The sequence below is a fragment of the Hylobates moloch genome, unplaced genomic scaffold, assembly GCF_009828535.3.
Source record: "Hylobates moloch isolate HMO894 unplaced genomic scaffold, HMol_V3 SCAFFOLD_3, whole genome shotgun sequence".
NCBI lineage: Eukaryota > Metazoa > Chordata > Mammalia > Primates > Hylobatidae > Hylobates > Hylobates moloch.
The window spans coordinates 100,339,598-100,354,604 of NW_026652278.1; the positions used below are offsets into that span (position 1 = coordinate 100,339,598).

The 15,007-nt window shown below is 36.0% G+C and overlaps 1 protein-coding gene across 1 annotated transcript in view; it reads right to left on the reverse strand.

Annotated features, from left to right (window-relative positions):
• The window catches only part of GPR158 (G protein-coupled receptor 158), a 400,375-nt gene that overhangs the window by 338,609 nt on the left and 46,759 nt on the right, over positions 1 to 15,007 (reverse strand). The window lies entirely within an intron of this gene.

Below are 15,007 nucleotides of genomic sequence, written 5' to 3' on the forward strand. Positions count from 1 at the left end.
AAATGACGAGTTAATGGGTGCAGGAAATCAACATGGCACATGGATACCTATGTAAGAAACCTGCACATTGTGCACATGTACCCTAAAACCCTAAAGTATAATAAAAAATAAAAATAAAAATAAAAATATAAACATTGTTATGGTACTTGAGACAGTGGTGAACGACACTAATTTGGTTTCTGCCCTCATGGAGCTTACAGTCTAGCATAGAAGATTGATACAAACAAACAATTATAAATAATAATTGCAAGCATACAAAGTGCTATGGAGGTTGGCTAATATTTATAAAGAGTGTACTGTGTGGGCCGGGCGCAGTGGCTCACACCTGTAATCCCAGCACTTTGGGAGGCCGAGGCGGGCGGATCACAAGGTCAGAAGATCGAGACCATCCTGGCTAACATGGTGAAACCACGTCTCTACTAAAAGTACAAAAAATTAGCAGGGCGTGGTGGTGAGTGCCTGTAGTCCCAGCTACTCTGGAAGCTGAGGCAGGAGAATGGCATGAACCCGGGAGGTAGAGTTTGCAGTGAGCTGAGATCGCACCAGGACTACAGAGAGAGACTCCGTCTCAAAAAAAAAAAAAAAAAAAAAAGGAATGCACTGTGCAAAGCACTTTACATAGGCTAAAAAAAACTGTCCTCATTTTACAGAAATTTGAGGCATAAAAAAAGGTTAAGAAATATGGGTGGTCCGAATCAAAAACAAGCACTTTTAACTACTATGAAATACTGTCTCTAGAAAAATATACTGCCTGATGAATGATGAACTGGAGAGGAAGAAAACTGAAGACAGATAGTATTGCAAAAGTACAAGCAAACTAAGAGTAGATTTCAGGTAGATTTCCGGTGCTCTTGCCATTAAAAAAAAAAAAAAAAAAGGAAGAAGAGAAATAACCATGTGAGAAGATAGATATGTTACTTTACTTGATTATCATAATCACTTTCCTAAGCATATCAAAACATCATGTTGTATACATTAAGTATATACACTTAAAAATAACATTAAAGTTATAAAAGAAAAAAAGACCAAGTAAGTAGTGATTAGGAATAGAACTAAGTTGTAGTAAGCATAAGAGGAGAAAATAGATTCATGAGATACTGAAGTAAAATTTACGTGACAAGTGGCTAATGTAGAAGGAAAGAGAATACCTAACACGTTGCCACCAGAGAGAGCAGACTACCAAGCACTTTTGTAATTTAAGATCTATTCAATTCTCACCAAAGATAAAAGATGTAGGATTTCATTTCTACTCATTGCCACTCCCTAACCCAAGCTCAGCTTCAACACATACCTTTTTGTGGCAAGGGTAACAAAATATCATTACACAGGGAGCAATACATTATTTTACCTATTTAAAGAGAACTCTGTGAAAAACTTGGATAAAAAAGGATTCTGGAATCTCTGAACTATTTCAACAAAGGAACAAAAAGCCAAATTCACTTTTCGTTTTGCATATATATGGTATTCATTTGGTCCTAAGAATACCTTGATGATATACACAGAAAAATGATGCTTACTGAATTCACAATCTGCTACTTAAAAATTAAATATAATTAGCAGATGGCCAGCTTACCAAATGATCAGTGTACAATTTCAGACCAATCTTCGGAAAAAAACTTTTGAGGTATTACTTGAATAAGTCATCTAACTGGTAACCAAATACTAAAATTATTAACAATCAGCACTACTCAGACAGACAAACTGGTCTTTATATACACTCAGGGCTGCAGAATTCTATATAGTTCTAATACCTTGGCACGTAAATGATTTTCAATTTACATTTAAAATCCCAATATGAAAAATTTGAAGAGTAAAATACAGAATATTCCATCCTTTGGCATTTTGGTCAAAATTGTTTAAGAAAATGAAGTCAAAATAAAAATCCTAAAAGTGTGGTTTTCACTCAAGCTATATAAGTGAAATAATAAATGAATATTCTTACCCATAATGCACTTACTATAGTTAGAAATATGTATCAAACTTATATGTGAAATGTTAATTTGGATAGCTTGCTCTTTTAATTAATGTGATTATTGTGCTTGTGTCATCACCAATTCTAATGACACTGGGCTGAGAATTCAGCGGGGTCTAAGGCTGAAATGATCAGGAGGGAAGGCAGAGGGGAACAAGTGAGTTATAAAAGTCTGCCAGTCGAACCACAAAAGTAAGGAAGGGAGAGAAAGCACAGAAACCAGGAAGTGGAATTAAGGTCAGAAATCATGCAGTAGCTGATGAGTACACCTCTCACACATTTCAGTCTTGGGACCCCTTTACACTCTTGAAAACTACTAAGTATCCCAAAGAGCTTTGATTTATGTGGGTTATGTCCATTGATATTTACCATCTTATATATTAAAACTGATAAAATTCCAAAATATGTATGAATTCATTTAAAATCAATAAAACAAATATATTAACATAAGTAACATACTTATGAAAAAAACTGTATTTTCCAAAACAAAAAATATTTAGCAAGAAGAGGGTCATTGTTTTACATTTCTGCAAATCTCTTTAATGTCAGACTTATTACAAGACAACCGGATTCTCCTCTCTTTCTGCATTTAATCTGTTTCCATACCACATCTTGTATAACCCCTGGATACTCATAAGAGAATGGAGAGTTCCAAAGGCAAATAATGGCTCTGAATTACTATGAAAATACTTTTAATTTCATAGACTCCCTTGAAAGGGTCTTGAGGACCCCCAGGGGTCCCAGGACCACACTTTGAAAATGACTGCATTATACAGACATATTTTTAAAAGTGGCAGACAAAGATGATTTGCAGACAAGCATAAAAGCATAGCCCATAAGCAGGGGTGCTCAGTTTGTACACCTATAAATTCTGGTATTCAACAGATCTAGAATTGCAATGGGGCCAAGCCTACAGAGACACTTGTCCATTATCCTATTTCCAAATGTAAATATAGAATCAACTCAATAGAATCTCCTCCAGGTGATCATGAAATTGTAACCACCAGCAGGGAAAAAAAAGAAGCTGCTTTTGCATGCATAAAACAAAGATTGTACTGACAAGCCAATAATAAAATCTACGGAAATAATTACACAATCAAGATTAGGTCATGGCTTCACTGCATTACAGATAATTATGGTAAGATAATAGAAAGCACTGCTGAGGGACAGCTCTCTTTCCTGAAGAGCTATAAAAATAAAGTGGATACCCACATATTTAGAATAAAGACATTCCTTTCTGGAGACAGCACATGGACCAAAATCCTCCCCCAGACTTACAAGTCCCTCTGAGCATGTTTATCCCACTAAATGGGCTCTGATAATCTAACAATTCCCCCTTTACACACTTTTCTACTTCACGCACAATAACTGCTCTAAATATTCTCCATTTGCAGTTTTTTGTTTTTTCTCCTTAATCCTTCTGTTTTCAATGGTCTTTTGTTCCATTTCCAGCCTTACTCTTATTTGTTTCATCAATTACATTCACTCTTCCCTACCACTTTCCATACACCTACGTGTGAGCTTATATTTTAAAATACAAAAATCTTGTGCATTTTAGAGACAATAATAACCCAAACTATGAATAAGCTAAAAGAAGAGGGGGGCAAAAAACGATGGCTTCAAATGACAAAAATAATTTGAAATAGACACTTGTACATTACTTTGAGGACAAAAGCGTTTTCAAGTAATCTCAATACTTTATGTTCTGCTTGTATCATCAACATCCACTTGTTCTCTCTCAATCTATAGGCCCTTGGGGAGGGAAAAACAATGGTAAATCGAAACCTGTCCTGGATGAATACACAAAAACGACTTGGTGAAGATACCAACAAAATAAGAAGGTGGCAAATAAGGCCTTTCATCTTAGAACAAGAAGATATCAAGGAACAGAGTTTAACTCTTGTATAATACAGTCAGTTAAAGCTCTCTAAATCAGCCAAGGGCTGTAGCTAAGCAACATGATTCTTCACTTGCTCAAAAAGGGGGCTGCCAAGCATCAGTAGCCTCATTTCTCACTGAAAGCTTTGACAAGTTTCCACCATATTTTATATAATTGTAGCAGAGGGAGTGCCAGATTAGATCTGATTTGCTGTCATAATGGGATTTTTTTCCCACATAAGTTAATGATGCAAAGCTATATTTAACCCCCCAAAAGTCACCCTCAGGCACTCACTGTATATTCTGATTGCCTCTCATATCTAGAATTGGACAAGTAGCAATTTTTCTGCTACTGAATATGACAAAAGCAAAGGTTTAATAGGTAGGGTTTTTTCCCCCTGATTGGCTCCATTATAAATTTAGCTACATATTCCAAATCTGTTCACTAACTTCATATTTCATCAGATGTTCTCTCACTGAATTGAAAAGATCAAGAAAGTCTGGTACTTTGAGTTCACATACTTTGGTGTATGCAAGTCAATTCTCTTGCCCCAGCCTACTCTTGCCCTGCCCTGCATATGCTGTAGATCACCCACCTTCAAACTCAGCCTCACCCTGATCCCGAGGCCACAGAGAAGCTTCAAAGCATTTTACATGTTTGTATTTAGCAATGGTTACAGCCCATAACATATATTGTCATATTACAATTTATGGTAATATATTATCATAAATGTAGTGAATCCTCTGAATCCTCTTGTCATCGCTGTACATGATAAGCTGCCATCCTCCATATTCACCTTTGTTTTATTCCTGCATTCTAATTTGTGTTCTAATTCTCTACTAGGAGTAGGTTCCTTCCATTAACACCAGCCTTTTAATTGATGCCCAGATAACATGTACAGACAGAGAGGCAGTCTATTCACCTTGAATAGTCAGGTAGCTCTCTCCTTTGTACATTCTAATTCAAATACTTCAAAGGTCCTAACATTAGAGCAACAGATTCAAGAAAGTTGGTGACACAATCCAGTGATATAGATTGTATAAAAGCAGTGTCATTCAGGAGCAGACTCCAAACACCATGACCCCATTCTAGCTGGAAAATTGATTTATCTACTACTCTAAAGTATCTGATTCCTTGATAAGCAGAAGAGGCAAATTAGATTATTTTTAAAAATCAACGGTGCTTCCTTTCATATTGCCTCCTTTCTGGCTCAAATTATCCCAGATTTGCAATAGAAGGTCAGCTAAACATTTTTTTGGCTTTTTCATCTCACTTTCATCAAATTTATCAGCCTTGCATTAACATCCTAAAAGTGCTTAAGGGGTAACTGGACATCAACTCCTATAAGCTAGATTGAATGAAGGTGGCAATGCTGAATAATAGTTTGCTTTATCATTATCACAGGGAAAAATCAGAAAATCTCACCTTTGGCAAGCACAAGCACATAAAAAGTGAGAATTTAAAGTATTACCAGTACAAGGACAATGAGAGTATTCTTTTGGATGGAAACATCTTTTAGCGGTTCCCTTTAGAGTATACTAGGTATAAAATATTAACGCTACAGAAAAATTTAGAGTTATCTAGTCCAAACATATAGCCACTATCGCATGCAGTTTTAATGAGCTCCACAAAATTGTCATGTGGTACCTTTCACTGTTGAAAATACCAAGGTCTACAACATCCTCTCCAAGTGGTCATCCCTGCAAGGTGTGATTGAATAACCGTGACATTCAAATTTATAATCTACTATTTTAAAATGTGTATTTTTCATTTTTTAACAATTCTGATTATTAAAAAGTTCCACTTACATTGAGGTAAACAGAGCCTTCTGCAATTCCTGTTGTTTTACCAGTAAGTCACAGACTAGCCCCTGTATTCCTCGAGAAAAAGTATAAATATCCATATAATAGCTATTTTGGTATTTGAAGACAGTTATCAGATCACCCATGAGTCTTCTATTTCCTGGAAAAACATTCTCAATTTCTTTGATTCTTCAAAAAGTAAAGTTTCAAAGTCCTTCGTAATACAAATTTTCTCTTCTGGAGTGCTTCCACTTTATCTACACACATTTTAATGTATGAGAACTGAAACCTGTCATACTATTTTAGGTATTTTCTGCTAAGTTCTGAATACAGTTGAGATATAAGCCTCTCCAGATCTAGAGAACAATCTCAGACTATGTTGGCTTTTGCTATGGTTTTGCAGCCACACCGTACTGTTGACTTATTTTCAACTTTAAATTATCCTCCCAAATATCATTCACATGTGATCAAACCAAACCACATCATTCTTCCTCTGTCCAGAAAGAGAGGGATTTTGATTCACATTCAGGATCTTATCTTTGTTCTGATTAACTTTCATTGTGATGGAGTTGTCCATTTCTCTAACCCAGCAATATCTTTTTAGTCTCTGATTTTAACTTTGAATGAATTTGTTATTCTTAACTGTGTGTCTCCTATATCATTATTCAAAGAATAGATGAACATTCTGGCAAGCACAAAGCCCCGCATGTGCCTTATAACAAACGACCATAACCTTCACTGAAAGTTCATGTCAGTCCATTCAATCACTTCCTAATATATAGCCTTAGACTTGAACAAATCCAGGGCCTATGGGAACTTTAATTCCTCTCCTACTGAGAAGGATGTTGGATTTTCACAGCAATTGCTGTATGAAATGCCAAAGCACAATGTCTAAAGTGACACCTGGTATAGGATAATATCCCCTCATCTCTCCTACCCAATTTCCAAGGTTAAATGTAGTTTGTAATCTAAAATACCCCATACATCCTCATGTCTAATCCTAAATGAATTCATCTGGTTACATGTTTCCTAGAAAATAAGAAGTATAAGACTGTAGTAAAACAAAAATAGGCCTAGAATCAGATAAATCTGGGTTCGAATCCCAGTTTTACCAACTACTATTTGTATGATTATAAATAAGTTATTTAACCTGTCTTGGCCTAGCTTTCTCATCAGTAAAATAGAGGCTTTAAAGATTAAAGAAATGCATATAAAGCATAAAGACCAATTCTTGACCCAAACCAAGCACTACCAAGTGGTTGCAGCCATTATTAATGTTAAAATTAATAAGAAGATTTTTAGATTTTGATAAAAATCTATTGAGTTGAAACAACAGAAAAAGTAAAATTTATCCAATCTTTACTGTGAATCCATCCACTTCCTACTGTAACCTCCAGTTTTGGGGTTATTTGCATTAGCAATCCTCCCTATGATCCACAAAGGAAAAGGGAGTCCCTAAGCGATGAATCTACCACCTCCTCACAGATATGCTCAAGTTTCTTCAAATTGTCTTTCTCCATCATCTTCTTCCCAACTCCATACAAGTTCTAGATAGAGACACCACCACCATTTATAAGATTGACAGATTTTTCTTTTGAGGTTGCATATGCCCTCTTGCCTTTAATCTACCCTCCTTTTTACAAACTGCAAGCTAGCTTATACAAATCATCTTTTTTTTTTTTTTTTTTTGAGATGGAGTCTCGCTCTGTCGCCCAGGCTGGAGTGCAGTGGCGTGATCTCAGCTCACTGAAGCTGCCTCCTGGGTTCACGCCATTCTGCTACCTCAGCCTCCCGAGTAGCTGGGACTATAGGCGCCCCGCCACCACACCCGAATAATTGTTTGTATTTTTTTTAGTAGAGAGGGGGTGTCACCGTGTTAGCCAGGATGGTCTCGATCTCCTGACCTCGTGATCCGTCCGCCTTGGCCTCCCAAAGTGCTGGGATTACAGGCGTGAGCCACCGCGCCCGGCCTACAAATCATCTTGTACACATTTCCACAATAATAAATTTCACTTCTCAAAACTAAAGGGGCTCACGTTCAGGGGGGAAAAACATTGGCTGCTTCTTACCAAGCCTCTAACTCATCTACTCAATACGTGCCCGAAAGCCTTTCTTACAAACATCGCTTTTCTCTATATCCCCAAATGCTTACTAATCCTTAAACCATACTGGAGAATCTGTTTATTTTCTTTTATATATATATGATGAACATCATTCTATGTCAATGAATGAACAGTATCCATTTTAAGTAGCACAGTGGTATGATATTATTTGGGTGCATTGTAATTTACTTACCCAATTCTTTATTATGCATTTGTTTCTAAATTTTTGCTACACTATGTAATACTGTGATAAGTAGTCTAGTACATATATATTTATGAATTATATTTTAGAATTATATTTATATATTTTAGAATTTTCTAATGTTTTCTTATTTTTTTTTAGAAATGAGGTCTCACTCTGTTGCCCAGGCTGAAGTGCAGGGGTACAGTCATAGCTCACTGCAGCCTCGAACTTCTGGGCTCAAAAGATCTTCCTGCCTCAGCCTCCTGAGTAGCTGGAATTACAGGCATGTGCCACTAAGCCTTGCTAATTTTTAAAAATTTTTTGTAGAGACAGGGTCTCACTATGTTCCCCAGGCTTAAATTATTTAAAGTAGAAGTAGAGAAAAAAACAGGTAAAACAAAGAAGTATGCATTTTTAATGATGATACATTTTTACCATATTGTCAAAAAATTTATAAACATTTGCATTCCTACCAATAACACGAGAATATCCTCACCAACATTGAGCATAATTCTTTTTTACTGCTTGCCAATCCAATAAATAAATTCTGCACTTCTTAAATATGTGTGAAGACTTCTCTTTTATGACTAGTCTTGTGTCTCAGAAATTAATATACGATATTTTAGTACATATCACCTAGAAAATTTAGTACATAAAAAAGTTAAAGTCAATTGGTATATTTCTAAGTTCTCTGGTTCCCTCTAGAATGCAATGATCTCTTTTAAATTATAAATTTCCTCTGTCTTATTCACCACTGTATCCCTAGGACCTAAAATAATGAATTTGAAATAATGTTATAAAAGGTATCCCATGGAAAAGATAGCCTATACCTTATTAACCATAATAATAAGAAGAAAAATTACTAAGAATAATAGTTCAGCAAACTTGTAAAGTGTCCTCAAAGAGAGAAGCCTAGTACACCTAATTATATGTGAATAGACTAAAGTCAGAACTGGGTTGCATGAGACAGTGATGGAAATAGTGGTTTAGTATTTAACCAGAATACAACACACAAATAGCTTGCAACTGTACACAGGGAAAGATGTATTGTATTTTAATAGTAAAAGAGATGTCTAGACAACAAAGAAATAGTTTAATGTCACTTAATTTCCTACTACAGATTTTCTCTCTCTCTTTCCCCCAACCACAAGATGGCGATAGCCACTGGTGAACTCTTGGCTCCGTTGCTGGAAACATCTACAACAGCCAGCTTGCCCTTAACTGACTTATTAGGCCCCCAGGTTCAGTGGTTTTAGCACAGTGATTTCTAACCCTAGCTTTGAAACAATTTGAGAATCTCTATTCCAAATAACTCTTGAGAGCATAGTGGAAAACTCAGAAAAATACCATCGGTTTCTATTAATTTTAAAAAGAAAGACTGTAACAAAATCAAATAAGATAGGCTTTAGAACTCCAAAAACAAATGAGGATCCATACAGTGGTGATATGGCCTGCTTTGGCTAAGCCTGGTAAAGCAGGGATGCGTGACTGAAACAGAGGATTAGCCTAGAGGAAAGAAGACGTAGAATGTAGCTAACAGCAGTCTTCAAATAACTGAAAGGCAACTACTACAAAAAACATTTTGTTTAATTTTATTTTGGGCAATTGGTCAAAGGCAATGGCCATGTATTAGAGGGAGGCCATCTAACAAAAGCAAATTATCTCCATTAATTCAACAGTGTCAGGTACTGTTCTAGGTACAAATGAACACCTGATCATTGTCCTACATTCCAAAAGAAGAGTGTGACTTTATATTAAATAACCACATTTCACACTAGTAATAGGAGAAAAGAAAAGTTGTGCTACAAATACAATTAAAATGTAAATATCCACAGTGATTACCAGTGTTTCCTCCTCACTTACTGTAAGACTGTTACAGTTTCCAGTGTGAAATAATGGCATTAAAAATAGTTTGCAACATTCTCATTACTTAGTTTCAATTGCACTAATACAGATCATAAGAAGATTGCATAAGCCCAAATTCATTTTAAGTTTGTCCTTAAATGTCCCTCAGTGAATTTTAAGGCAATGTTACTGACAAGTGTACAAGGAAACTCAGGGATTTGAAAGTTTTAAAAACCCTGTGTGGCTTGACTACACTATAAGCTAGACTATATCCCTAGGGCAGAGCTGTCCACTGTACTTTTCAACGTGGTAGCCACTAGTTACATGGGCTATTAAATGCTTGAAATCAGGTTAGTGAGGCCAGAAACTTCCTTTTATGATTTTGTTTAATTTTAATTGGTTTAAACTTCAGAAGCAACATGTGGCTAGTGGCTATCATACTAGACAGCATGGCTCTAGAAATAGGTGAACAATAGTATTTTTTAAACAGAAACTTTCTGGAGAAAAGAAGAGCAATGGTGAGATAGCAGCCACAAGATGGAACTGACACATAGCTATTTCTCAGTGATTCAGTAAGTGAAAAGTTAAACTAAATGAAAGATCTCTAGAAAAGTACTCTAAACCCACTGTAGTCAAATGAGTAAGTCACATTTGGTATGTAAGAGGGTTTTTCTGCTTTCTTTGAATCTTTACATTCTATTCCTCTTCTCATATACCAAATGATATGTTTTCTTACCTTTTTAGCCTTCTTTAAAATTTATCTTTAGAGACTCATTAAACTACATCTAATGTAGGAGTAAAGAATTACAAATAGGTTTTCACCCAATACATTCCATAGAAAAGAGGAGATACGGGAAACTGTCTTAGAGCAATATAAGACCAATGACTGCGGTGATAACACAACCACTTCAGTGAATCTGATATCTTCAAAAAGTGGTCTCCAAAGCAGAATAAACACGACTTTAACTGGCATGCAAAAAGAAAATACTAGAACTTGTTTACATTTAACTTTTTAATAAAAGAAACCTAAGCTGTTAAGCCTTGTTTTATTTAGGACTTGGATTAATATTAATGCCCTCACTCAATCTATACTTCACATAAACACAAATCTGAGAAGGCACTTGAGACATCCTGAAGGAAAACTGGGAGTTTCAAGACAGAAAAACATTGACACTGGTCACTGGGTTCCTTCATTTGCTTCAATTTTCCATTTATTGCCTTTATATTTGGCCATTTAGATGAATTTTCAGAGTGTATTGTTTTAAAGTGTAAAATATTTACAATTCTTCACGAGATGGTGTGTGACCCAGAAAATCTTCCCCCATAAAGATTCTCTGATTATCTCAAAATGAGCTGCTCACTTCTGAGCTTAAAGATGGGTTATACATTGCTTTTTACAAAAAAAGGCAAATGTTCCAAATTTGCTGATCTGTTCTGGGATGGCAAGTGGTTGGTTGTCAATAGTGTCTATGAAACAGGTATTCAAAACAACAACAACAACAACAAACCATTCCTTCAAAGCCATTTTAACAAGCCACGAGAAAGTGTTTTCAAGTGAGCATTTTGAAAATGGATATTTCAAAATGTTTTCAGTGTTAAGTGGTTTTTGTTGCCGAAACCTATAAATATTCACATACCTCTACAGTTTAAACTTGGAAATAAAATGTCCTAGTCTGCTTTAATATGAAGAGATTCAGGGGGTTTTTCACCGATTCCTTTAAAATATTAAAATGACCAGCTTTCTAACTAGTTTGCAAGGACCAACTGACATCAAGTAAGATGAAGAATTACCTGCTGTATCTCTGCAAAGAAAAACTCTGCAAAAATTGGTAGCAAACATAGTTGACAATTTATTACTTCAATTTGGACAGATTTCTCCTTGTGAGGAATCTTTTTCAACCATGACAGATATTAAAACTAAGCATAAAAATAAAGTGAACTTAGAGACCTCTGAATCACTGCATTACTAAGTATTAAACTGAGATTTTCAAAAATTATGACATAATCCTAATAGTCTCACTAAAAATTTTATAAAAATTATGAATCAATTATATTGCTATAAATATAATTCTTTTAACAAATATAATTTATATTAAAATATTATTTCATCTTCATCTCAACCTTGTAAAATTTTCTGATTTATAATATACCTAAAAAATATAATAAAAGATGTATATACACTCTAAATTTAAAATATACCTATACCATGGACTGATGTTTAAAAGGTATTTACTAATAGAATATAACCAAAAAGTTTCCAGGATACTCTCCTAATATTTCCTATTTCAAACAATGGTTTTTTAAAACTTCTTTTAGTGGAAACAAAGCAAAAGAAAATATTTAAAACAAAAATTAATATCAATTAATTTTATGTTTAAACTATTCTATAGGAGAGGATGTGAAAACTGACCAAATCTGTTTTACAGTAATCTAGATTAGTTACGAAGGCATGTCCTTCAAAAAATGCTTAGTGGCCTCCTAGACCTTGTGAAGACCTAAACTCACTGAGACATTATTTTCTTCACAAACCATTCCATGCCTTTCTAAAATGCTCCTGAGGCTTTTGTCACTGGTTCCATATCACTTATCTGTTTGCAACATCAGACCTGATATTTTGGTTGTACATACCCTAGAGGCTGGAAAGTTTTCCAACATCGTTAGAAAATTTTTTACAGTGAAAAGTCTGCCTCATTTATAACTTTGAAATTTGTAAATTTCTCTATTGTTGACAAGAGAAGAATGTTAAACATTAGCAAGATAAAACCCACCGTAAACCAAGATGAGTGTCTTTATTTCTAACGATATGGACATTGATAAAGACAGGACCCTACATCCTACAAATGTGGATCACGTTAAGTGCTTCCCAAAATAAGCCAGTTTACACAGCGATCCTTGAGGTGGTATCAGAGGGGTTGTTACAAAGAATAAAGTAGAGCCAGAACATATGAAAAATGCCACAAGCGAGACGTGTTTCTTTCTGTTTGCCTAAGCAGTAAAAACCTCCAGAGAAGCCAGCTTCTAATCTGTAACTCACATCTGTATGGGAAAGGAATTCAAAGACTATTCCCAGTAACTACACTGAGGATGTGGTCCAGAACTGTTGCAGGTACCTAGAGTGACCAGCACAAACTATACAACCTTAGAGAAGCCCAATACAATGTGTGAAGAGTTCCAGGACAAACCTGTGCAGGGAAGATTACCCTATGAGGGCCTCCTGAGCATAGCCCACGACACAAAGTTTCTTTCTTCCCAACTGCAGTACCTGGGCAACGAAAGGGGGCAAGAGCGACAGAGTGCAAGTTGAACATACACTCTGTAGATCCATCGTTTTGATACTACTTTTTGATCACTCAGCCTCTTTCTACAATATTTTCAAATGAAATTATAGAATATTTTCTCCACTTTTTTCAGTAGGAATGTAATAAATATAATGCTCCCATATATAATCCCCAAAGTTATAAATTTCAACCTAATCTTTGTTAATCAGAATAGAGGATAATATTTTATCTTGAAATAACCTAGTCTATTTCAAAGCTTTAAAAAGACACAAAACCCAGAAAATTAATCATCCTGATGCAATGAAAATAAATCAATCTTCCAAAAGGAGAAAGAGGTTCTTGCAGTATGACCATCTAGTCAAATAAACAGATGCGCTGTAAGGACACAAAACCACACCATGATTATTAGACGCAAGCAGCAACTGTAACAAACTGAAAAGTAAGTATCTCCTTGTTTCTAGGCAGACTGCTTATTGAACCACCCAGGAGCACCACTAACACAAGGCTATACAGAAATGAACACACACAGATCAATATCCACAATATGACACCCATGCAGAAAAAAGTCCACTCTGGCTAAAAGACAACGCTAAGTGGCTATCTGCTCCTAACAGAACAATATTGCTCTAGACATTTGGCATGGAGATGATAATCAGGGTAAAGATATTCACCAAACCAAGCGATTGAAATTCACATCTTAGAAATGCCAGAATCATCCGAAGTGGAGGCTCAGAAATGTTCAAAACCCTAAGAACAATTAAAGGAGACAAAAAGAAGAGCTCAATTTTGTGAGTTAGCAAGGCAGAAACATTAACTGTGGATGGCAGTCTCTGTGGAGGTGTATGGAGATGTGGGAGGAAGTGTGTGGATGTGAGGGAATGGGGGGGGCTGTGGGAATGTATTGATGAAGTGGGGGATCACCAGGATATGGTGGAGAGATGTGATAGATTTAGAGGGATATGGGGCATTACGGGGGCTACTTACAGGTTGGGGGCAAGAGGATTGAGGGATGCTGTGGAGAGTGTGGTGGCAGGGTGGCAGGGTGGAAGTGTGTGCGGAATGCATGGCGGATGTGAGAAACAGTGAAAAGATATTTGGGAGTGTGGGAGTACAGGGGTATCTGGGTTGTGTGTGTCAGGAGTATGCGTGGTGGGTGTATACATGGTAAACATTCAATGGGCATATATACATGTATATGCATGCATGTATACCTGTGCACCTGTCTGTGCATTTGTGTAATGGCACAAATAAGTGCTTATTGCTAAATTTCCTTCTGATTTAAAATTCCTTCCTTAAAAATTACACTATATACAATCACCTTTCACAAATGGCAAAAATTCGAATTAAAGTTGTAGATTACTACATTTGTGGAAATATCCCTTCTATTTTAAATAAAGCAAGCTGACTTTCCTCACAGACTCATGGAATCAATGTTGGACTAGCCCAAGTATTTAAGATCAAGAACTTTATTGTATGTTAGTTCCATAGTTTGAGGACCTCAGAAATGGACTACTAAAAATGAAATCACTAGTATGTCATCATATTCCTTCTCTGAAACTACAAAAGACAAGTGATAGTCTTATTTCCAGAAGCATGATCTCCATGCCTGTTTCCTATCAACCAGAGTATCATCAAATCAAGCACGGATAGGGACTAAAAACTGAACAAATACACACACATATACACAATTCCTTTCCAGGACCCTGTACAGTGTTTTCTCCTTGTTTTCAAAATTGCCCCACCATGCCTTCGCTAGTGCTCTTCTAGCAGATAGCAGTGTGTCTGAATGAATACCACCAATATTTCAATAAGTATCGTATTCCATAAAAATAGGCATAATTTGATGGCCGGGCGCGGTGGCTCACGCCTATAATCCCAGCACTTTGGGAGACCGAGGCGGGCGGATCACAAGGTCAGGAGATTGAGATCATCCTGGCTAACATGG